Source organism: Corvus moneduloides, chromosome 1, assembly GCF_009650955.1.
Source record: "Corvus moneduloides isolate bCorMon1 chromosome 1, bCorMon1.pri, whole genome shotgun sequence".
In the NCBI taxonomy this organism is placed as follows: Eukaryota; Metazoa; Chordata; class Aves; order Passeriformes; family Corvidae; genus Corvus; species Corvus moneduloides.
The window spans coordinates 155,905,299-155,931,126 of NC_045476.1; the positions used below are offsets into that span (position 1 = coordinate 155,905,299).

General features: G+C 41.3%; 1 long non-coding RNA gene across 3 annotated transcripts in view; it reads right to left on the bottom strand.

Moving 5' to 3' along the window:
• The window catches only part of LOC116455391, a 151,571-nt gene that overhangs the window by 88,031 nt on the left and 37,712 nt on the right, over nt 1–25,828 (bottom strand). For 2 of the 3 annotated variants that reach the window (XR_004244374.1, XR_004244375.1), the window contains exon 4: nt 24,967–25,035. This is a non-coding gene — a long non-coding RNA (uncharacterized LOC116455391). Of the gene's footprint in view, nt 1–10,968; nt 11,170–24,966; nt 25,036–25,828 lie in introns of those variants that run through there. The other variant, XR_004244377.1, reaches the window with a different exon arrangement.

A 25,828-nucleotide genomic window follows, 5' to 3' on the forward strand; every position in this document is an offset into this window, starting at 1 on the left:
TGGAGAATTGAATTTCAAAGTCCCTTGCCCAGGGCAATAGAGGAATTTTGTACTGGTGCCAGGATGGAGCCCACATTTCTGAAGTCCTCATCCAAAGTGTCTTTTTCTACCCTCATCTGATAGACACAAAAGCAACTTTTGTATCTCAGTATTTTCTGTTGGTTTGTTTCTAAGTTATTGCCTCCTACATGTGATCATAAAGCATGTCAAAGTGAGCTCTTATTTTCAGGTAAGAGACAGTGCCCCCATATGAGGGGACCAGGATTTAATTTGCAGTCTTGCTCTGTCCTTGGCTGTCAGGAAGCACAGCCCCTGAAGAAAAAAGGAGTGTTCTCTGTTGCACAACCTACAGTGATTGCTCTGGATGATTAAGAAGTGGTATTAATACATTCCATGGATGAACTATCCAATCTTCCTTAGCCTGAGGGGTAGAAACTAAAATCCTGGGCCTAGATGGAGAATTCAAGAGAGATGAAGAGAATCCCTGGAGAACAAAATAATTTGTTTTCCCTTACTTTGAGTACACTGACCAAATACCCAAAAACATACCAAATGTCTTGTAAATAGGAAAAATAAGCAAATCTTACCCAAAGAGCCTTGTATATCTGATGTTTTCTGATTGTTTGGGTTCACATCTCTGAAGTTTTGCTCTGAGTTCAATGCACTCAGAGAAGCACATCAAACCTACCCAGAACTGGCGTTCTTAGTTCAAGACCAAATAGTCTGATTTTCCTACTGCACCTTAACTATGGCTAGATTTGCTGAAAATTTACACCAGAATTCAGGCGAGAACCTCAGCTTACTCAGAACAAAGCTGAGATTTGTCATTCTAGGCACATTCTAGTCAGAAACATGAGCTAGAAGAACCTACAGATTTCCAAGGTGACATCTCAGTCCTCACACTGCTGAGGGGCTGTTAAGCATCTAATGTACAAAACAGTAAAATATTTATGTCAATATTTTAAAACACAGTGATAAATTATGTATTTAAGGCCCCTCAAGCTGAATATGCACATCTTAATCATAAACTGGTCGTTTAGCAAATATTGCAGTGATTGATACTGAGATTTAAAAGCAATATTCCATAGTTCTCACTTTGGGAAGCAGGGGGCTCATGACGCAAATCAGATGCATTTGAGAGCAAAACCAGCCTAGAATATTTGCAGTGATGTTTGACCTTCATCTGGTAGATACTTATCCCCACTGTCCTTATCACTGGACATTTTTAAAAAATCTGCATGGTCTTGTGACTTCCAAGCCCATGACTCTCGTGTCTCATCTGCACTTGAAGTATCTCCTAAATTGACTTTACTAAGAGCTTCTAGCCTAATGAAATAGAACTCTCCTTTCCCCCCATGGCTATGAAGCTGTTAAGAGGTAAGAAATTCTTTAGTATTTCATGTTTTTTTCCACCAGTACATCCAGGTATTCAGACACAAATATCTTGATACCACGTGGCTGATGTTCAGAGAATTTTCTGCTCTGAGTTTCAGTGTGGCCCTTTACAGTGATGGAAACCATCTGTTAAGCTAGGGTGTAGAATGAACAATCTTCAGGATTTGAGGATACTTTTGTCCTTGAACACTATTTGGTTTCAGGTCCTCAGTGTGGTAGTTTCAAATCACCCTTAGGAAAAAATAATCACAGTTAGAATTAAACTTCATACACACTTTGAACTCCTATAGAAACTGGGAAGTGTTCCTTCACATCATCATTAGACAGAGTCTTTAGGGCACAACCTCCTCCATAATGCTTAGGTCATGTGGGGATATTTCTTTGTATACTTATTAATTAAGATAACATGAATTAATTAGGCACAATGCCACTAAAAAACCTATGATAAGCAGTGCATCTTATATGCTAATAATATGGGCGTCTCTTACATAAGTGAATCATCCCTATTTCCCAAATCAGCAATTTCACTGTGCCCTGTGGGTGAATGTCTCTCATAGAAATTATTCCCAGAACTTCTTTAAAGAACATTTGAGACAGCACTGGAACACCACTAATTTATCTTTCCACACCTATGTTGGAGCCCGTTTGGCCAAGAGTTCTTTTACTCACGTCTCCACCCCAGGTGTGAAGTCCTACTCCCACCTTTCAATTGTCTTTGGGATCATGGTCCTGTCACAGCTCCCTCCCCATGTGTAGACTGAAACCACTGCTCCTGATGGAGGCTTTGTACCTAGGCCAAAGGGCAGTGCTCTGCTCTCAGAGCAAACTCCCTGTTTCCTGAAAGACTACCCAGGAACTTAAAATTAATTGGAGTACCCATTCCTTTCAAAGCTGAGTTTTCTGAGGTGATGAAATTGCAAGCTGTGATGATAAAAAAAAATTCAACTTCTAAGAAAGTTACCTACTAAAAAACCCACATCCAAGTGAAAGAAAAATGCTGAAAATGTGATAAGATTAAATAAAAAAGGTTAAACTGTCAAGTCATGCCAGATATTTCAAGGAGTAAAAATGGTGTCTGTAACTACAACATCTTGGAAGGACAAAGCATCCTTCTGTTCCAGGATATAGGTACCACCTGGGTGGCAAGTGCTCAGCACCTCTGAGAATTAAGGCAGCTATTAAGGCAGATGGTTGAGGTTGCCTCAGTCCTGCAAGGGTTGCCTTGTTTGGGGTTTTGTTTGTTTGTTTCCTTGTCCTTTTTTTCCCTGAGGAATTAATGAAATGATAGTAAGTTAAAAAGTTACCATATTTCATCTACTGTCCTGCTATTCTATACTGTCTCCAGATGAGCTAACTTACTCCTCTCTCAGGGAGAGGCAGGTTCCTTTGTGTTACCTGATGTTATGTATTACCAGCACCTCCTTTCATTGCAAGGCACTGTGGACATGTACAGCATGAGCACACGTGACTTGAGGCATTTTGGCAAGCCTATATGGAAAAAAGTAGGCATCTCTGTATTATAAACTACCATAGCAGTTAAAATCTGTGTATCACTCTGGGGATCTGCCTCAATTGGAACTTAAGCGAGTAAGTAACTTTTCGGGTCCCATCCAAAATGTTTTGCCTGAGATTGCACAGGAGAGCTGCCAAAATGAACTCTAAGCATCTCAAATCACAGTTAAAACCTGGGCCACTAATGCATCCTTTTCTCATTTATAGCTAATTTAATCTTCCTAGCTGGACCCTGTTCATCTAGGACTGACAGCAGTGTAAATCACTGCAATAATGCCACTCAAGAAGCTGCACACAGTACATTTTTACTTTGCCTAATAATACATCAAAAAAGAGAGGCAGAAGAGACAAAAGACATTTATTAGGATTGACCTAACCTGCTTTGCTTAAAAAGCATCTACAGCAAAGCAAGATGGGCTAAGATGTTAAAGAGCCACATACATGGCAGTCCTCCAAACCCAAAATCAGAGGGGTCTGTAGGCATCTCCATTGATTTAAATGAGTTTTGTATCAGACCCTCATACTGTATAGTTAAGAGATTCTGAGCAGGGTGAGCTGTCAAGGAAAGGATGTAGTTAAAATTATGTTTTGACAAAAAAGGAAAAACAAGATTTCCAAAGTACAGAGTGTTTTTGCTGTTACCGGGATGCTTTCTAAGCCCCACTGTTCCTGCTGTTCTTTAATTCTTCTGTTACGACAACCACAAACACCTTCCGGGCCAGGAAATCCAATGTCACTGCAAGTAATTATCTTTACACACAATAGACACAGAAAGCATTGTCACCACCTGAGAAGCTCATATGCCTAAAAGGTTTGGGTGTAGATATTCCTGGGCCAGCAGTGGAGGGCGAAGTAGGTTAATGAAAGAGCTAAAGGAGTGAATGAGCTAGATGCTTTTATAAACAACATATTTTCTAATTTGGGGGTTTTTATTAAATTATAATTCTAGTATTCTAACTAAGCTAAAGATCAGCTGGATCCAGCCAAGTTCACACACGGCAGCAAGGCAGGGCAAGGGCAGAATCCAGGAATCCTGCCTGCTCTATTTGAGAACGATTAGTCAGACCCTTGGTTCTTCCATGACATTTTCCACACCCTAGCTCTCAAAACACCATTTCAACAAGAGCCATAGAACACTGCTATAGGAGAAGAAAGTAGCTAAGTCATGTCAAACATCAGTGTCAGAGTAAAATATAATCCTATATCAACCCTTACTTAATTGTTTCTGACTGTGCCATTTCATAGTAGCAAAAAAAAGATGTATTCAAGTTCTAAGATCAAAAAATTAAGAAAAAACACAAACATGCTAATTAATAAATGACCCAAATCCAGTTTTTGCTTCTCAGACTACTGCTAGCCATTACCTTAAAGCTTGAAATAAGAGATCTGTCTGATAGCAAGCTGCCATTCAATGGGAGCAAGTATTTTGCATCTCTGTTCAGATTGTTCTTCAACAGCATGTACATTCCTCAAATCTGACTGGCCTTCTGGTCCTTTGTGGTCTCCTGGTCTCATCTTCTGAAGCATCAGCTGGGTCTTCAATGGATGACTGCAAGGACATAAAACTTGTCTCCATACACCCTTCTGCTAAGAGCATGTAGGAGACAAACCTACAACCAGACATACATATGAGTGCCAAAGTGATCCACACAACCAGAGGTTCATATTTAGAGTCCTCTTTAGAAATGGAGTCCTCTCAAGGGAGATGGATGATATTTGGTCAAAGAAAAGCATTGCTGATATAAAGATAGCAGGACCTAAATATTAGTCAAAAACCAGCTAGGTAAAACACAGGTCTGAAAGTGAGGACTCTGCTCTCTTACAGAGTTGAAGTTTTAAGGTGCATATGTGGGGACACAGCTTTGGTGGATGCTCTCCTCAGCTTTGGGATCTTCGAGCTCTCAGATTGCCACCAGCCTGGCATCTTTGGGAGACCACAATCTCCTGGGACATCTGAGGGTTTAGGTGTCAGCACTACTAAAGCAAAGCAGAGGCCCTTAAAGATGAACTTTGTTCAGAGTTCTTGAGGGCAACCTGACAGAGAAGACAACTCTCCAGGGCTAATAGGAAACTGGGAGCATAGAAACCCTGAAAGCATGATCAAAGTTCAGTTTATATGTGCTTTTCTTTTCCTACCAAAATATTTCAATTCTTTAAAACATGAAAAATGTTGTTTTGTTCTTTAACTTCCAAGAAATACATGAATTATATTTTTGTTTGGAAATAGCAAAGGTTTTCTCTTCCTCAACTCTAATTCATACCCAGGGCTATGTTAATCGTATAATCAGGGAATCATAGAATAGTTTGAGTTGAAAGGGACTCTAAAGATCATCAAGTCCCAATCCCCCGGTCATGTCCAGGGACATCTTCCACTAAACCAAGTTGCTCAAAACCCCATCCAGCCTGGCCTCGACACTTTCAGGAATGGGGCATCCACAACTGGTCTGGGCAACCTGTTCCAGTGTCTTACCACCCTCACAGTGAAGAATTTCTTCTTTATATCTAATTGAAATCTAGTGTCTTTCAGTTTAAAGCTATTCCCCCCTTGTTCTATAACTACCTGCCCTTGTAAAACAATTTCCTCTAGAAGCGTTCATGTAGCCCTCTTTAGGTACTGGAAGGCTGCTCTAAGGTCTCTCCAGAGCTCCAACTCTTTCAGCCTGTCTTCCTAGGAAAGGTGTTAGAGCCCTCTGATCATCTTCATGACCCTCCTCTGTACTTGCTCGGGCAGGTCCAACAGGTCCAGTGTTCTTACCCTGGGGACCCCACAGCTGGCACAGCACTCCCAGTGGGGTCTCAGCAGAGCACAGTAGAAGTGAGAATCATCTTCTTTGATCTGTTGCCCAAGCTGGTTTTGCTGCAGCCCAGGACACATTTGCTTTCTGGGTGTCATCAACAGACTTGGTGAGCGTGCACTCAATCCCAGTCTGTGCCACCAACAAAGATGTTAAACAGCACTGGTCCCACTGACCCCAAGGAATATCACCTTTCTCTGCTTGGACATCAAGCCATTGACCACAACACTTTGAGTGCGACCATCCAGCCAAATCCTTATCTACCAAGCGATCCATCCCTCAAATCCATGTCCTTCCAATTTAGACACAAGAATATTTTGTGAGACAGTATCAAATGCTTTGCACAAGTCCAAGTATGTTATACTAAGAAGCTGTGAATTTAGTGGATTGACTCTTCACATCTTTCTTTTTATTTTCCCTGATAAACTAAGCAAACATGAGATCACTGTAAGGGCTTGGAAACTGCAGCATGACAATGGAGTGGCAAAGTGACTGAAGTACAGAGAAACTTTTATAAAATCAGGACAAGATAGTCAGCTTCAGTGCTAGTACCAGCTTTTATCTGTGAACAATACTCGTTACCAAGATCTAAACACTGACACTCTTCTAACTCAAAGAAAGCCTGAGACAAAAATCCATGAAAGCAGATAGGATGGAAGGGTCTCTGCATACTTTGTTTGTACTCTCTTTTGTAGCTTATACTCTTCTTTTTGCTCCTATCCAAGCTCAGAGACAGGATGCTGGGCTGGGGAACCCTTTGGGCTGACCCTGTACAGCTGCTCTGATGCCCTTTTTTTTATGCTATGTTTCAGAGGAAGTGATTTTCTCTTATTCCCAATCATTGCAAACAAACAGCAAACCCCGCCAAAGCCATTTTCGACAGTCAACCTTAGCAGTTGCATTCAAGGATTAGTCACAGGCTGCTGGAGTGAAAACAAAGCAAATGTAAACAGGTAATGCTTTTGCCAGAAGTATGCAAGAGCCTGTGTGGGAAAGAATATGATATAAGAGCTTGTGTGATCATACATTCTTTTATTAAAATAAAACCTTTCACAACAATTCCTAACATGATTTTTTCCCCCCAAGTATCACCATTCATTAAACAAAGCTTGCCTGTGCAATTATCAAATATGTAAGACTTGTGATATCAAGTAGATCCCTCTATGGGTGTATTTCAAATTGCTGTTGTTTAATTATTAACTGACTCCATCGTGTTTTCTTTCGATGTGTTCTTCATTTCAGAAACACATCCTGCAGTATTAAATGGGAAGATGAGCTCAGTCAAGAGTCTGAGGAATAATGCGAAGATCAGTCAATGTATGTTTTCTCACCTTCTGTTTTTTAGTTTTCCCAAATTATTGCCAATGCCAAGAGAGGAAAAGGAAAGAAAATTTACTATGGAAATTTACACTGGGGTTTGTGGCTGAAGATAGCTCTTTACCTACCTCCTTTTCATCCCTGGCTTAGTGATATCGCAAGTATGAAACAAAAAGTGCTGTGCCATTAAGGTTTAAAGAAAACACCACCATGGAACTGACTGCTACCATAGATGTGGACAAAGCTTATTCTAATTTACAGGGTTTTCTCCGGGCAGTTATTGTACAGCAGGTGACCACTTCATAAAGTGCACAAGTCTGATAAATACGAATGTCACGGAACTGTTTCATTAGGTGTCAAAAACGTTTGTCCTGTCATTGCCATATCAGGCTGTTTTGGCTCAGAGTAGGATGGAGAAACAAAGAGACACGGGCACTGTTCACAAAGCTACCCCCGTGGTGAGGGATCCTGTTTTGGCATCTCCACAGTAGGGTAGCCCACTGCACTGCAGAATGGACATGTTCCCTCTGCTCAGAGTTTACCTGAGTCAAAGGCTTCTTCTTTCTCAGAAGAGGTGCTGACTGAGGAGCTCACCACTTTTTCTGAAGTGGTGCTCTTTTGTGGTTAAAAAGTCACAAGAGCTGCTGGAACCTACTGGTGCTCTTTTCCAGGCAAGAGTCCTTATGGCAGGCTGGGAGTCTGTCTTGAATGTAAGTGTAAATGCATGTAACTGTAAATGGATACTTAAATACTGAAATAAAATTGGAAACCCTTCAATGCGGGTGGAAGATAAAGCATTAGCCCAAAAGACCCACGGACCACCATTGTTCACCCACAAAATGAGATATCAATTTTAAAATCTCCACCTTATTTGAGGTTAAAAATATCTAAACCCCTTCAAAATATCTTAAGTGAGGGCTTTAAAGAAAAAAAGTAGAGATACTTTGCGTGAGTCTTTTATTAGCTTCCTTCACAGAATAATTCTTCCAGAAATAGCAAAATATTTCTTCAGTCTGTGATTGTTTTACCAAGCACTTGGTAAAACAGGTGTGGTGATGTGATGTTTTTATTGTGTTTTTATATGTTCTTTGTATATTCTTTGTACCCCAATGGTTCATCCCTACCTTCCTTACTTCTATTCCCAGTTGGTTTGCCCCAGACCCACGCTGCTCCCCCGGTGCTCCCAATAAGGTTATCCCCTCCCCTTGTTCTGGCTCTTTCCCTATCAATCACCCAAACCCCTCCTGTTGTTCCCGAAAGTTCGGTGTCCATCACCTGAGCCCTCCCTAATTACCCTTATATGGTCTCCGTCGATCCCCCAAGATCCTGCCCCCTCAGATACCTCCCCTCTTGGAAATCCCCTAAACCTCAATGCCCCATTGGGGCATGTGACCCCTTTCCCTCCACCCCTCGAGGCTATTGGCCTATGTGAATGTCTATCCCTGTCCATATCCCTCCCCTAAAGATCTCTATTGGTCCCCTGTTAAGCCATCCCCATGGTAATGCCTCCCCTTATAAGGTGTTGCCCAGAACTGCTTTGGACTTGTCCTCTGTGAATACTCTCCAATAAAGTTGTGGGAAGCCGCCTCCCTACTTTTTATTTCTCCCTTCGTCGAGGGCTGCTGGCTGCTACAGTGTCTGGGGCCGGTGCTCCCCTGGGTAGAGCAGAGGCTTCAGAGGAGCAGCTTTAAAGCTCCGTGCCTCCAGCTGCTCCCCACTCCTGCCGCACACCGCAGGGGCTAGCCTGGGCAGCGGACAGTAGCGGTCACTGTGACACCCAGGTTTAGGTAAACCTAGAATTTTGGCACATTCCTGGTGTGAAGTTTTTTGGGAGAGTGTGGTGTTGTATTCCCCACTGATTCATTTATTAAATGCCTTTCACATTGTTGCCCCCACTTCCCCCTGCCCTTAGCCCTGGCCACTCCCTCAGGCTCTCCCTATTGGTTCCTGTACCCCAACTCTGCGCAGGGACCGCCCCTGAGCTCCTGACAAAACCCTCCTGCGCCCAGATCACGAGGTCTTTCTGCGTCTGGGGATCGTTGGGGTGAGATGTAAGATTAAAGATCCTCTAAAACCCTTATGAAGAGACCCTTCTTGCCTCCTTTGCCATCACTGTGTTGTAGAGCTGATAGCTGCCGGAGCAAAACTTGTGGATGCGTCCAAAATGGACTACGGGAGGGTGAAATGGTGGCACTGCCCTAAGCAGCTCTGCTGAGCTCTCAGGGAAAGCTGAAGCTTGCTAAATTAAACCTAGCACTACAATAGGAGAGCACTATGCCATGAAAGACTATGAGGAGTAAAATTTTCACCTTCTCTCCGTTTTCTGTCCCAGCAGTCCAACATGCACAGGGGATTCCTATGTAGTCCAAACTGGTGCTGAACCAGAAAACGTGCAGATCAAGCACTTGAACTCCGGAGTTGAAAGATATCTCAAGATGAACAAGTAATGGCTGTATTTTATCTCAAGGAGACTTTCAGCCCAAAGAAAGAAAACTTGTGCTTAATTGTACATAAAATCTGCACTTTCTTAGCTTAGTACATGAGATTTCTAGATGTGGAAGAAAGGCAGCTAAGAAATTTCAGTTCCACAGACCAGTACCTCCTCATCAGTGAGATAGAATGCTTTTTCTTTTGTCTTGAAAATGTTTTTTTCCAGACTATCTCTCTCCTTTCTCTAAAAATTCAAATAATTTCTTACATGCTGGAAGCAGCAATGCTCCCCTGTTCCTTTTGCCTTATCAAGTTTCTAATTCCTAATTAAATATATATAAATTCTGAAAGTACATTTAACCATTGTCTTACCATCAGAACAAAAAAGCCTCCCTCTAAAGCAAGTTACGTGAAATCACTTGACTCAACAAGTTAACTAACTTCCTTTTGCCTAACTTAACATTTTAGTGTTTGGCAATGATCCGGGGCTTCTGGTTAAGGAAAAAGGTGCTGAGGGGACAGATTTTTGAAGGTGCTGAGCACCCACAGCACATGCTGATTTAAACTGATGTTGCATATTGTGGGCTCCTGGATCATCCTCCCCTGTGACATCTTCAATTCACTTTATCTTGGTGTAACAGAATATTACTTTCACTTGTTTCTGTTTTCTTTCCTTGAACAATTTAATTCCACAGAACAGTGATGTTTATCTCTTGCTGAGCTGAGCTGAGCTGCAGAACAGAATTTTCATTTGAAAAATCAAGTACTTCTACACCTACTTCTCCAAACAGAGCCACTACAGGGTGTTGAGATTGCACCTGTGCTTTCCATTGCTGCTTTGATTTATTCCAGCTAAAAGAAAAAACTGAAACTGGAGGTTTTTATTTCAAGTGCTGGACTAGTCCTCCAAATGGGTGATTCAGACCTTGCCATTCATTCCTTGTGCATCTCTCACATATGAGCAATGTATCTCTAAAAGGGAGATGATGTGTTTCCCTTTCTTCTGTTCTTTCACACTTCCTCTTAACTAGTTGGGCAATAAAGTCTGTAGGAATCCTCAGCTGAGGTTTCCAGGCTCAAATGCTATAAGCTTACAGCTGTTTTTTTTCAAAATCATGTTTAGGGAGCTTAATGTTCAAAATGTTGTGTTTAACATCTGTGGGGACTAGGCCCTGGCAGTGCAAAGGTGTCACAGGGCACTCAGTCTCATACTTCTCAGGCAGACCATCTCTACCAGGAGAACAAAAAGCATGTACAAAAGAAGGGTTAGACAGAAAGATTCTGATTAGCCAAAGAGACTAATTGTCCTTGAATGACTTGCTGCTCACTGCTGGCTAAATCATTGCCCCCTTGTTTGGAGAAGTGAAAGCTCTCAGGAAGAAAACAGTAAAAAGCTTTATCATAATCCACTCTTCTCCTGTAAGTTTTATAGAAAGTCCATGACAGGACTTAGTTTTCATGTTACAAATGGGATGAAAAAATAAAAAAATCAATGAGAAGCTAAAAAAGCAAAAGATAATACCTTAGAAGTCATTGGGAGTGCCTCACTGAAAGCCACGGGGCAGAAGGAAACGCTGAATGTTCATGTCTTCCTGTGCTTCAAAGTAATTTTCTTTCCATTTGGCTTTAAAGAATGGCATTTTGGCTGGCTTTATGGCTCTAACATCAGGAGAAATGGGGTGCCTTTCACAATGATTCTGTGCTGAGATGCACCTGAAAGCTAGAGAGGAGCAAAGGGAGATGAAGTAAAGCCTTACCTGAGAAGAAAATCAAAATAGGAATTTTTTATGATGCTCTTTTTTTTCCTTTTATTGTTGATGACAGGGTATGGGGGGAAAAAAGTAGTTGGAGTAACTGATTTTTGAAGGAAAAAACAAATGACCAGATGAGCTTAGCACTACTAGCCGTGGGAACACAAACACCTGGGAGAAAAATTATTCAACTTCATTGTTGCATCCTCCTGCAACATAGTCTCTTCCTATGGCATAACAAGAAGTCACAGACAGTAATTTTCAGATAATGGTTAACAAATAGGAACAATGTCAATATTGCTGCAGCATTTGACAACTCTCAGTACCATAAAATCTGTGTAAGAAGTGCTTGTCACTTAGATGTGACAATTTTAAATATCTATAATTTATAGTTTAATTAAAATTAATGTCTTAAGTGCAGGATCATAAGAGTCTGGAGATACACACTCAAAATCCCACTGGAATCCACAGAGACACATCCATGGCTTTATCAGACTAACTACACATTTCTCTTGTCCTGGGTAAATATATGTTTTTCACATAAGAGAAATTTGGCAGAGGTTTTCTATATGTAACTCAAACCTCTGTCTCTCTGGCTTACAATTTGCAAGTTCTTGAAATGCATCTTAGTCATACATTGCTGAGAGATGTCCATTTGTCTGCCTACACTCTAAGAGTAAATGGGATCTTCAAACAAATAACAAAATTTAAAAACATGCCAAAACAACACAAACTAGTTGGTAATCAGATGCAAACTACTTTGGAATTTTAAAAAAAGGCAAGTTTAAGGGGGTTGGTGCTGCTCAGAAAATTGTGGTGTGGGTCTGTCAGACACTCATCCTCAGGTTGCCTATGCCCCTCCTGGTCAGAGCATTTGCAGCTGAAGTTGCTGCATTTGTTTCATTGCTGAAACCAAAGAAAACAAACTTCACTGCTAACTAGCAAGTGTGGGAAGATGGATGCACTTCCTCATGGTCTGGGACTCTGCTCCAGGGGTGACTTCTTGGAGGCAAGGGTAAAAGAACACGTCAGGTTGCTACCTGAGAAAACTGAGAAACATTTGAAGTGTTTAGATTGACAGAGAGCAAAAGGCTAAAATTGGACATTGCCACTTTTTTTATGTGCTTTTGTGTGTGCAATATCATCTTTCAGGAGTTCCTTGAGGTTGGGCTGCTCTGCATGCAACCTTGCAAAAGAAACACAGGAAGAGGGAGATCAGGCCACATCCCATCTCTCTCTACCTGATTTATGAGATTACAGAGGTGGCTCTAAGTCTCAAACCAACGTCTCATCTCCCTTGATGGCATTTTTTAAGACTGTAGGAAGAATTTAGGTGGTTGATACCTAATTCTGTATCACCACAGAGGTCTGGATGGGGGGGCTTGTCATTCATCTCTCTTCAGAAAGACCCTCCTGGGCACGTGTAAGGGTTCCAAGTGGGAGTTTGGGAACTCTGGTTAAACAGATCCCTACAAGGTTAGGCAGTCCCATTGCAGTTTACAACTTGGTTTCATGTAGCCAATTTGGGCTGGGTTTAAACTGACGCAGTGGTCATTAGGGACTGAGGGAAATTAGAAGATACTGGACTCCTCAGCGTATAGAGAGTGCTAGGGGTAGGCATGACAGATGCATGCACAGACTCTCAGACACTCATGAACATGACTGCATTCACAAAATACAGGCCGACTCACACCAGTTTACACCTTCATTTGCATATGACTGAGATGTGTGGCTGAGATTCTGGGATTGTTCGAACTTCAGACTCAAAGTGAAACCTGGGAGTGAACCAGCCTGGTTCATAACTAACTGAAGAGAAAGTTCATGCAGAAACCTGGGAAGGAGAACTGACAGGTTTCACACTTTCCTGTCTCTAGCACCAAAAACAAAACACAATGAAAGGGAAATTATCAGATTATGGGACAGAAAAATATTCTTCAAACCCTAGTTCATGAACCTTTTGATGAACATGCTCAAAGGCATAAGTCTGAAGCACAAGCACAAATTCGTACATTTTTTCATTATTCCTGTCATCATCTTGCCAAATTTCCTGACAGCTTGGAAGAGCCCTCCACTTTTGTCTGGCCCAAGGATTCTCACCCTGGGGATTATAAGCAGTTTGCAAACGATTCTCATCACCCTGCCCTACTCTCAGGATTCATCTCTATGGATAAATCCTGTAGTAACAGGTGGGATCCATTTTGTTAGCTCATTCACCAGAGAAGTCACATGCTTAGACCCTGAAGGTCTGTCTCATAAATAGAGGGCTCAGTGCAGCCAGCAACAGGATACAGGCAGGCAGTACCAAACTGACTGATGCCAGTCGTGGAGTGAAGGCATCCTTACCCATTCCTTTCCACCCTGGTTCCCGGTAGGAATGTGACCCTTCTCCAACTCTCCATCTCTTACAGAATAACCTGAGAGATCTGCCATGCCCAGGTACTTCCTCAAAGGGTGACTGTCTCTGGAGCAGAAGCATATTAACCTGAGCTGGGATGTGTGCCCCAGAGTTGTCCATTTCAGTGGTGGGAGTGTACGTGTCCAGCAGAGGAGCAAGGGAGTAGTCAGATACTACAACCATTTACTTGTCCCCATGTAAATATGCTGCTCTTGGGAGTCAAAGCCTTTAACTAGCTAAACCTAATTTTCAAGCCCATCAGGGTGCCTTTAAGGTTGTCTGCATCTCATAAGTATTTTAACATTTTTATGAATCTCTGTTCCCTGTTTCTGATAGAGGATAATAACATTCCTCTCATTTACTGGGATGCTGGGGGAATAAATATTTATGAAAAAAAATTGTAGTGGTGAGATTCCATAGGATGCAGCATCCTTGTAAGTACGATAAATAGACTTCAAATATATCATGCAAAACGAAGGAGGTTTTAGCTTCTACACTCTCCAGCCTAGCACAAGGAACCAAAGTTTGTTTATCTCTCAGTGCTCTACAGCATCCTGTGAGATCAGGCAATTTTTAATTTTGTGTGCGTGCATGAGGTTTCTACAAATACCACAGAGCCAAATCTTATAATGATCTTTCATTCTGTCCTACTTCCAGTCCCAGCCAAAAGCAGGAAGTTTAGGGGAGCGGAAAAGCATACAAATCAAATGCAACTGAGCATTCGTGTGTTATTAAAAGACTTTTTTAGGCACCAGCATGGAGGGATATGGTTGGGACAAGGATTTGATTTCACCCTTGCTGGCTCCCACGCCCCTAATTAGAACTGAACTCTTTATAGGTAAATAACATTTAAGTGGAACTATTTCTGACCACTGGGGTCCTGCACTCTGCTGTGCAGTGCCCTTTCATTAGGAATTAGCCGACATGATGCTGAATAAACACATTGTATGTTTTGCAAGAGCTCTGATGTGGTCTCTGTTAATTACTCTCTTTAACCTATTACAATCATGTGCTGCTTAGCCACACACACCACAGGACTGCTTGGGAAGGGGAAGATTATGGGGGACGCACACAGAAATTCTTAAAGGGACAGACAGCATAAGGACATGCTACAATGTCTGTTTGAACTGGTGTCAGATACAATAATGAGTGGGTAGGAATAAAAATAAATACACAGCACTTCAGGAACACTTCACATTCTCTAGGTGCTATTAGATCAAGTAATATGACCAGGACTTTCTCACCAACACCCTCTTGGCTCTGCTGAAGGGACCAGCCTGGCTTGCTTATTTGAGGGTTTTTCCGCAATGCCTTTGGCTGTGGTTTGTACTTGGAACCTCACTCTCTCCCCCTCACCCTCAAATTACACTTCCATTCATGACTGCCTATTCAAAGGATGCTTAGATGCATGCTTAATGCTTTGTTGCTAAGCTTTCCTCACAGGTGCCTAAGGGCTTTTATCCGTGGAACAATAAACTGAAAGTCCACCATTCCCCTCTTCCTCAGGTCCCTGTGCTGGAACTCCTAGCAGATTTGCAGGGAGGCAGACAGAAGTCACCACTGCAGGGGATCCTCGCTGATCCAAAGATAATTGTGTGTCAGTAATCGGTGCTTTACTATCATTAGCAGCCACTTAAATACAGTCCTGCTTAGCCCTAAGTTAGGTTTATAACTGTGGAATTTGCTCTGTCTTATCAGCTTCACTGGAGCATGTGAATGATCTCAACCTCTGACTATTTAGGCACATAGTCAGAAGGGAAGAGTAGGCAGAAACCTGTGGTTTTTTGACATTCGTTGTAGTAGTCCAGTAAAACAACTCCTTTGTTTAGTCCTGGAGCTGTCTGTCTTCACTGGGTGTCTCCAGCAATGCAATTATGCAGTAATTACAGCAACACTGATTCCCTTCATCTAAACAGTCCCCAACTTTAGATATCCTTGCTTAAAAACTCAGTAGTCTTTCTGAATCTCAATTCCCACATTGATAAAGGAAGAGGCATTACTATTAACACAATTAATTATTAATATAACTATTAATATGTGCAAAGCCCTAAGGCTTCCAGATGAAAGGTGCTGGATAATTGTAAGGTGTTCTCCACACAGCCATGGGCCGTTAGCAACCAACTCAAATCAAAAAAGATTATCAAATACACGCACTTAAAGAGATTGGTCTGATCAAGTAAAGCATTGCCATGGGATATTCGTCTCCCACTTCTACAGACGTTCTGAAGCATTAATCTCCAATAAGTATCACAAGGGATCTGAGGCGTTTCTCTTCAAAGTGGGAGGTATTACCTTGTCACAATGTCTGAGGGCTGTGAGTGACACTGTTATGCCAAATCTCTTGCTGAAATTGTAAAGTTTCATGCAATGAATGTCTGCAATACAGAGTTGATATTGTAGAACTCCTTCCCATCAGCCAGCCAGAAACTCTGTGGAAATGCTGACACTTTCAAATCCTTTTTTTTCTTGAATATTTCATGTGGGGGCTGGTGGGCCTGCTAGACAAGGAACAAAGGGAGTCCTATGGTGGGACAAGTCCTAGGTTTCTTTCCAGCTTAGGGTGACTGAAAAAGCTTCCCCCAGAATGCTCTGTTCTGTTATGTTAATATACTCCACTTCTGCTTCCCTGGTTGGTTCCATTGGCCACTACACCCCTTGTTACCTTATACACCCTCAGAGTTTCCCTAGTGGTTCCCTTACCCTGGCCCCACCTTTATATTGCCCCTTGCCCTCGGATCATTGGTCTCTGATGCTTTCTCCACTCCGCTGTGTAACCCTGGGCCCCCCATTGTTCATAGGCTAGTTTCTCTGGAACCTTGCACGAGTGTGGTTGCAGTAAATCTCTCCCGTAGAACCCCATGCAAAGACCCTTCCTGCTCCTTCATTGTCGGACTGTTTTGCCAGCTGTCTGGTGTGTGTGTGTGTGTGTGTGTGCAGGTGTGGTGGCTGCACTGAGCAGCTTCCTCCTGGAGACGCCTTTTGGGAAGGTTGCGGCACTTTACCATCCACCTCTGCTGCGGCAATTTCAGTCTTCGTACAGTCCTGTATCTGCTGGGGCTAAGTTGCTATGAATCAGTCAAGGTTATAAAGAGATGTACATAGAGTGCCCTTTGTTGGAAGTATGTCCCAAATGGCCTTCCATTCCTGTTCTCAAGAGGTAGCCCAGATTCAAGCCTACTTAGACTATAGGTCCTCTTATAATCAGTGGAGACAGATAGGCATTTCCAAAGGGCAAGATAGCTCACACCTATGATGACTTGCCCTCCGTAGGTACTTAAATTCCCTGAACTGTCTTCTCCTACTGTACGCTGGGATCGCCAAGCTCCAAATCAAGTCAGTCTAGGTGCTTAAAGGAAGCGTTTCAGTAACGTGATCATGATGGGTTGGGATAAATTTAGCACCCACTCCCCAAGCTGTCATATGTTCAGACAGACTGCAGCAAAGAAAACTTGGAAGAGATTCCACCAGGGTTTCCTTGTCAGCAAGAGCAGTGCCAGGACCCAGTATGACACTGCCTTGCAGCTGACTCAGCCTGTTGTGACATAAAGACTAAAATTGGTATTAGATATAAACCTGCTCTCCAGAATTTCCACCACTTTCCTTCTGCAGTGGATTAACCTTGGCTAAGGGTCTCACTGCCCTGGCATGGGCCCTTCCCCAGGCTGCAGCCCTTCAGGGCTTTGGGAAAACAGAGACAGTGTACAGATTATTGAGAAATTTATTACAGATTATTGAGAAACAACTCAATGCAATTTATTACAGATTATCGAGAAACAACCCTCAGACTCCTAGAAGGAAGTATGGTTTTGGAAAGAGATCAGAATGGTCTTGTTGGGAGTTGTATTCTATAACAAATGGCTTGCACTACCCTTGTAAGTAGGGTTGGAAGGCTGCATGCATGCATTTCTGCTTTTCGGACTGGTGGAGCTAATTGACTGCCCACAGCTCTAGCCTAGAAAGCCAGACAGCTGGAACCACTAAGGACTCTTCTGCCTAAATGAGTTAAGTAAATGAATTAAGCAATCAGACACAAAGGAGTGGGTGTGCAACAATTGCCTATCATTGAAATGCAAGGCACGAGTAATTGATTGTGCAGTTATTGTGCCACACAACATACATACACATTCCTTGCTCTTGTTTGCAGTGTGGAAAAAAATAACTGCAAGACACAGATAACAATTTATCTTCCCCTGTGTGGTAACAACATCAATAGTCATTATTCTAAACTCTTCCTTCAGAATATGCTGGGCACTTCAACAAAAAAAGCAATTCCTTGCCTGAAGGACTGACAGCCTGTGCTGGATTCTGCTTCAGTTAAATTACACCTAGCTTCTAGTACTGGCTGGATAGACAATGGGTCAAGAGCAGCCCTGAGCAGAAGGAATTGGGGGTGCTGATTGCCAAGAAGTTCAATGTCATCTGACAATGTGAAGTTGCAGCCCTGAAAGACAGCAGTGTCCTGGGCTGCATCAAAAGAAGTGTGGCTAGCAGGTCGAGAGAGGTCTCATGAGAACTCATCTGAAGTACTGCCTCCATCTCTGGAATCGCCAGCATAAGAAGGATGTTGGACCTGCTGGAGCGAGTCAAGAGGAGGGTCACAAAGATGGTCACAGGGCAGGAGCACCTCTCCTATACAGACAGGAGAGTGTTTAGAGGGTTGGGGCTTTTCAGCCTGGAGAGGAGAATGCTCCAGGGACACCTGAGAGCAGCCTTCCAGTACCTAAAGGGGTCTTATAAGAGACCTGGAGAGGGACTTGTTATAGAAAGGTATGTAATGATAGAACAAGGGGTAATGGCTTTAAACTTAGAGAGGGTAGGGTTAGATACAAGGAAGAAATTCTTCACTGTTGGGGTTGTGGGACATCAGCACAGTTTCCCCAGAGAAGTTATGGATGCACCATCTCCGGAAGTGTTCGAGGCCAGATTGGATGGGGCTTTGAGCAACCTGATCTAATGAAAACTATCCCTTTGAAGTGAGGGGGGTTGGAATGAGACAATCTTTGAGTCTCCTTCCAATCCAAACTATTCTATAATTCATCACTGGGATTTAATGTAACGAAGTCAGATAAAAAAGAGAGAACGGAAGTGAAAACAAGAGAAGCAGAAGGAGTACTTGGTTATTCTCTGCATGCTACCTGGTTGTTTTTATAGGCTATGTCTTAAATATATTGGTGCTGGCAGGTGAGGAAGCACAGCAAAGGAAAAAGGAGGTGACAATTATGGTTGTGGCAATTTGGCCATTGGGATTTGATGACTGGCATTATTGACAGAGGAGATTGCAAGGGTCCCTGTGGAAAGAGACAGTGGAATTCACTGAATAAATAAGACATGCTGAGAAAAAGTTATGAGGCCATATATCTTGGTTTACACACAAGAACATCCAACTCAGCTCTCCTTAGAAGCTTTCCACCAGCTTTATTGAAGCTAGATGGAGACAAGGATATTTGTGCAGAGGTCAAGTTCTTTCTCATATATCATTTTTGTTTAAAAGTGGTTTCTTTCTGGAAAACAGTACCTTAGGCTTCCAGTAAACAGCATTCTCTTAATACACAGAAACACTAATTCAATACCTAGTTTGAGAGAAAAACAGATAAGTAGGCATTGAAATTATGTCAATTTGCACATAAAGCCATCATTTTTTAAGGACAGCAGACCCTTATTCAAATGCCAGAAAATTGCATCCTCTTATTCTTGCATTGCCTCAGAAGAAAATAATTAAGAAGGATTGAGCAAACACCCAAACAGCTCTGACAGGTCACATTTCTGTCACTGAAATACTTAGATTTTGGTTTCTCCCATCCAAATGCCATTTCATCAAAGCAATCTTCAACCCTCAAAACTTAAAACATAAACAGAAATGTTGGACAAGGAATAAGTAGACTATTTTTATTCCTTATTTGTTGGACTCTAAGACCCAGACAATGATACTTAGTCATGACCTGCAGATCAGTTTATGATAAAGGTGGAGACTGGATCCCGCTGAGGGGAGCTCCATTTCAGTCACACTGTTTTCTTTCTTCTACCCACCTGCATCATGAGTGCCTCCATGTATTGACACACAGACATTGGAAATAGCAAGGGGAAATGACCTGGCTGTTATGGCAGAGAATTTAGGTGCAAATTGGTGTGTGTATGGAAAAGAACAGGACAGTAATTTTATGTGGGATGAGAATGCATTTCTGCTCTGTGGGACTTGTCTAGACAGGTGGGATGGGAGGGATTTGATGGTAGCAATTTGATTTTAGATAGGAAACATCCAAGTCCTTATGTGAAGGTTGAGAACTTCAGCTCAAAGATTTCAGGAGCCTGGGGCTTAGGTTTGGTTATGGATTTCCTTCATTCGCATTTTCTTAAACTCTTTGATACTGGGCCAAACTTAAACATGAACTCAAACATCCTTTGCTTTGCTAAGATTTCTTACGTATATATGTGTTTTTCTTATGTTCTTATGTATGTTCACATATAGCTGTGGGACTTGTAACCTCATAGATGTAAATGCCTGTGGGATGGGGAGGCCTCTGCCACAGCTGACGATCCAGCATGATTTGTCATCCACCACTGGGAGACAGTCTGGGATGGGACTGGAGCTGTGCTTGTTTTCTGTAGTGCGGGAAGAAACTGCCCTGACCTCAAGTAAACAGAAAGGAAAATCACCTATTTCTTATGACAAGGAGAGAAACTGAGTTTTCAAGCCCAAATTTGGAGTAAAAATATGCCCACTTTGCCAGAAATCAGAGGTAAATCATTGCAATGTCCTGTCTCCCAGAAATACACACATACTGATAACTCAGGGTGTCCTCTGGCCAGTTCAGCCTGCACAGTTGGAACCTTTGTTTTTAGTTTTCGGCCAAAAGTGGAGTAAATATTTGCAAGAGAATATTTTCCTAACAGGGACACTCTCATTTGCTGGAAAAGAGCTCTGGCATCATCCTCTTTTATTGTACAGTCCTGCAAGCCCAGGGCAGGCAGGGACAGAGAAATAAATCAAGTGCTCTGAACCTGCATGTTCAGCCTTTACAGTAAACCATGTAAGAGTGGTTCAAACAGGAGAGTGCTGATAAGGTGACCTGACTTCACAGAATTTTGAAGAGCAGTTCTTTGAACTTTGGAAGCTTCATTTGTAAAAGATAAGATTGAGGGTCCTAAAAAAGGCAGGAAAGAGTTGACAAACTGTTGTCACCTGGGGTGACACCCGATAATTTTCCTTTCCGGTTCTAAGAACAGGGCATTTTAGAAACACAAGTGGACAATAACCTTTTGGCTGAGTCTATTTGACTTTGATTTCAGTCAAATTCACATTTTAGGCTTTACTTAAGTAACTTTGATGTACTTTAAAGATTAGGTCCCGATAGTAAAAGAACCTGTACTGTTGTCTTTGTTCAGGTGCTATTAAAAAAGGGAAAAACATCTAACAGCTTTGGTCACCAGCTTTGTCATTTGCTGGATACAAGCATTATTACTTTTTTGTCAGTATTCATATCTTACTTGCAGCCCCTGTATCAGGATCCTCTGTGATAAGTAGTGTTTATTAATGAAAGACAGTGCAGCCTGGATTCAGCAGACCTAACTTGAGACATTTACCTGAGAAATCTAATTTAGGACCACAATCAATTGATGCTTCTCCTATAAACAATGGGACACTATGTAGGATGCTTCAGACATTTGTCAGCCACTTGCCCTCTGGAAGTGATTCTCTGCCTTGGCTATACATAAATAGTGCAGGCACCTGAATTGCTGAAAGATAGGTAAGATAAATCTGAGCTTTCCTTCTTATAGAAGGGAGTAGAGTAAAAAAACAAAAGAGAAAAAGAGTAGAAGACAAAATTTTTTAACCCACTGTCTACACAAAGACACAAAGAGTGTGAGCTACACAGCTTAGGTTATCTGCCCAAGGCCAGACAGCAGGAGACAGGCCCAGGTGTTGATCATGATACTATGAAAACAGCATTTTACCTATAAAAAAAAGCTCACACCTCTGGCAGTGACTTGAAGATTTTCCCTGATATAAACAAAGACACTTGAACTGGAAAATGCTTTAAAAAAATAAGTATTCATTCAATTTATTTATTTCCATTTTCAGAAAAAGATTGAAAATTACTAAATCTTATTACTTTTCACTTTTTCCGTGAAAGTTCTCAGGAATATTTTTTTATGTCCATAGGATATCAAGGATATCACATAAAAGCTAATGCTGAAGTTTGTTTCTCATCTATTGCATGTGATAGTTTTGGCCATACAAACAAAGCAACAAGACTCCAAAAACCAGTCATGTCTCTGGAATGGAGCTGGAGTTGTGTGGTATATGCCTGCCCTAAAATATGACAAAACCCAAAAATCTTCAAAATTTCCATAATTATTTATTTCCTTTAAAAAATAATTTTCATTTACTTAAGCTTTGAAGTGAGAAACTGTTGCAAAGAACAGAAAGAAACGTTCCATTTGGACATTGAAAATTTGGGGTGTATCAACATTTTTTCTTTAACTGTTCTAGATTCCTTAGAACAACCCAATATCACAAGTTTTACTTCTGAATTTTTTTTCCTTTTTCTGGGGTATAAGTATGCACAAATAAAAAATGATTAGAGCAGATCAGAGCAAAAGTCTGTCTGATTCAGTACACAGTCCCACGACAAGGTCTATTTTTCATTTAAAAATGCCAAGTAGATTGAACAAGAGAACTGAACAGCCAGAGACACAGTTGGCACAAGTAGCCTGTGCACAGCAAATGGATTGAAATATTCATGAATAATATATGCAACAAACAGTTCCAAAGCTGTAAACAAAGGCACAACAAATAGAGATAGAATGAAACTAATGTAATTAATTATTTGCTATAAATACTTTGGCTGGTTCTTACGGATAAAATTTCTGCTGCAATGAAGAGAACGAAAATTTCTGAACTATAGACAACAGAATCCAATTCAGTATTTGACAGGAAGAGTTTGAAATTGTATCATAATAAGAAAGAGGAGTTCACAGATTAGCAAAAAAATAAGAAAATTTATTGCATGAGCAATGGAGTATGAAAAGGATTTTGCCAGAGTACCCTATCTATCTTTGATGTCCACTTTAAAAAACATACTTAAAAAAAGCTTATTGAGAGTAAAGAGAAGAGACAGCAAAATCATGTGAAAATTACATAAAATGTACTGCTGTGAGGCACTGAAAGAGCTGCACTTGCTTAGCTGCTTCCTCAAACAGAAAACAGTGAAGCCTGAAAGTGGAAAGCTTAACCAACAGGAGACACTCTTAAGAGAAAAGGCAGGTCATTTATTTCTTGATTTTTTTATATTCAGTGTGTGCACTAGTGAAACACAAATTGGTTAACAGTGCAGAGTTGTGTGAGAAACCATGCCAGATGTTGCAGATATTTGTGAGGAAGATAGTGTTTGTTTGCTTAATAAAGTCTAAATAGTCTTCTCCTTGGGGATCCAGCAGTCAGGGTGCCTAGGAGCCTGGCAGAAAGAGAATTTTATGTGGACAAACTCATTGTTTCTGCCTGGGAGAAGGCTTGTTATAGATTTTTGCTCCAGAGAGTTCACCGTCCTGCTGTACTGGAGTTTCTTCTACTTCTAAATAGGCTTCAGCCATAGGTGAGTTTGCAGTAAACAGGCAGCTGTTCACAGGAAACTTTGTTCTATGTTGACATCAAAAATACTCTTTGGGCCAGTGACCTAGAGAGCAAAGAGCCCTCAAAGTGGCAAAACTGCCAGATCACTCCACCACAGTCCATTAGAAAAGGCCATGTGCACACAGACTATTCACCATCTCCAATGGTGTGTTTGTCCTTGGAAGGCCAAACATATCTATTACCCAAATAAACACAGTCCTTTAAAAACAAAAACAGTCAAGGCCAGGCTACTCAATACTCCATTAAACTACTCAGGAAAAACACTCAGTTCCTAGAAGCTTTGAAGCTTCTTACCCACCCCACCTTCCCACCATTGCACCTCTCTGATAGGACTTGCCTTTGCCTTTCCCACATCACATAAGATGCCCTCAGGACGAGGCTGACAGGGGCACTTTGGAAAGGAAAGTAATTAAAGTCATTTGTTCATTGGAAGGAGGAGAGAAGACAGAGGAGATAAAACAGATGAGAAGAGGGATGGCTCTCTGGGTCACAGTTTAGTTTGTCAGTGAATTAGGGAAGGGGAAATGAGAATTCACTTTCCAGATCCAAGCCACATTCAGGTATTTCCTACAAAGAAGAACTTGAGCAGCTAAAGCCGCTCTAAGGTCACATTAGCTGAGGCTTAACCATGTGCTGAGAGTGATCACCAGATTATGACCATCAAGGGAGACCTGCAGGAAACACTTTGTGAGTTTTCTGGGGATCAAGAAATCCCTGGCTTATGAGGTTCTGAGGATGCCCTTCTCAAATCTCTGTTCAAATAGCTCCTTGGGTTTTCACAGCAAAACCTCAGACTTGGAACCTGTAGGCTGTAGACACTTCCACGTTTGGTTGGTAACAGTGCAGCTGCCTTGAGGATTTGAATTTTAGACTTGGGTATTAAAAGTGGGAGGTAGGAGGCAGTTGATTTTTGTAGAGCTCCAACATTATCTATTGCAATGCCTCATTAAAGTATTGCATTAAAGAGTTTCAGCTTTTCATTCTTATCATCTTATTGAATTGTCTTTCCATTCCATCACTTCATGGTATGAGCTAACAGTCTGTTCTCTTATATTCCCTAATCCCATTAATTGTCTATTTTGCTCAACTGCAATTGTTCACAATGCTTCACCTTGAATACAAAACCACCTGGATATATTTCTTCTTCTTCTTTGCTTTCAGTATCGTTTTATTGCCCCCTTTTTCACTCTTTTCTGTAAAATCTCCTTCTACATTGACCTTCTAGGTGACAAAAGCAATTTAAAAGGCAACTACAGCTGAAGCTAGTATGTTCAAAGTGTTTTGCTTGCAGTAGGAGTACACCAATAACATTCTCTTCCTACACATGTTCATCTACACTAGTAAGGAGTTATTCCTTAGCTGTGACGTATCTGAAATCATAATGAAGTCACCTTGCACAAGACAAGTGGAGCTGAACAGAAGGTTTTCCATTTTTTGTGAAACCTCAAAGTTCTGATACTTGTGGCTATACAAAATAAAGATTAAAAAAACTAAAATTTTCAATATATGTTGCAAAACAAAAGTTACATTTAAAATTTAATGCTGAAGTGTCGTACTTCCTTTTGGATGTGTCCAATCACCTCTGCACTATTACAACACTGCACAACTTTATCCTCTGTCTGGGTTTCACCTCTGTTTGCTTTCCAGAGCAGCAGGACTCCATGTTGCTCAGCAAAAAGTCAGACAGGCAGAAGAAAGGACCCCAGCATATAATGGAATATTTAAATTTTCCTGTCCTACCTCTTTGTTTCTTTCTTCCATCTTCTCTGAATGCTCAACCCAAAGGTTCTTCTCTGATATCTCCAGAACCTATCATGTAGAGGAGAAATAGCCATCTTATTCGTCTGCCCAGTAGGCAGGGAAAAGAGCAGATCTGGTTTCTTCTGAAAAGAAAAGTTACTTCTCTCAACTAAAATGAGCCATCTATCATGTGGATGTCTACATCTGAGTGATTTCCCTAAGATACTTTTATAAATATTGGGAAGAAACTGGCAATTACAGAGTGTGAGGTTCATCTTTTTTAGACATTTATCTGAATCACCTACTAATATCTGTATTTCCCTGCTGGTTGTGAAGGGGATTAATAATGGTAGTTCAGATGGACTCTTATATTGCAAATATTTACAGTGAGACAACATGGAATTGTTCAGTACAGTAAGTCTTTCCTACTTGAACAAGAAAATATTAAGTCATAAATAGCAAAAATTAAATTCTGAATCTGTGTTAGATTCAGAATCTGTGTAGTTGCTTTTTACTTCTAGGACTATAGATTTCAGTTATGCCCTCTCTGAGTTATAGGTCTACAAAATTTGAGACAAGTTTTAGATCCCCTCACTGTATGCAATAGCTATTGACCATTTTCACTGGTTTGGCCACTCTGGAGAGATTGAAGTTGACTGCAGAAGCCAAACCCTAGCACGGTTTGCTGAGAATTCACTCATAGGTTTAGAAAAAAATAAAATAAAAAGTACACTACAGGTGAAGATGAACTTCTCTGGGTGATTTGGATAAATTAAATACTTGGACCTCTCAGTCTCCTTAGTGATTTGCAAATGAAATCACTCTGATTATGGCTCTGAAAATACATCAAATTTGAATTTTA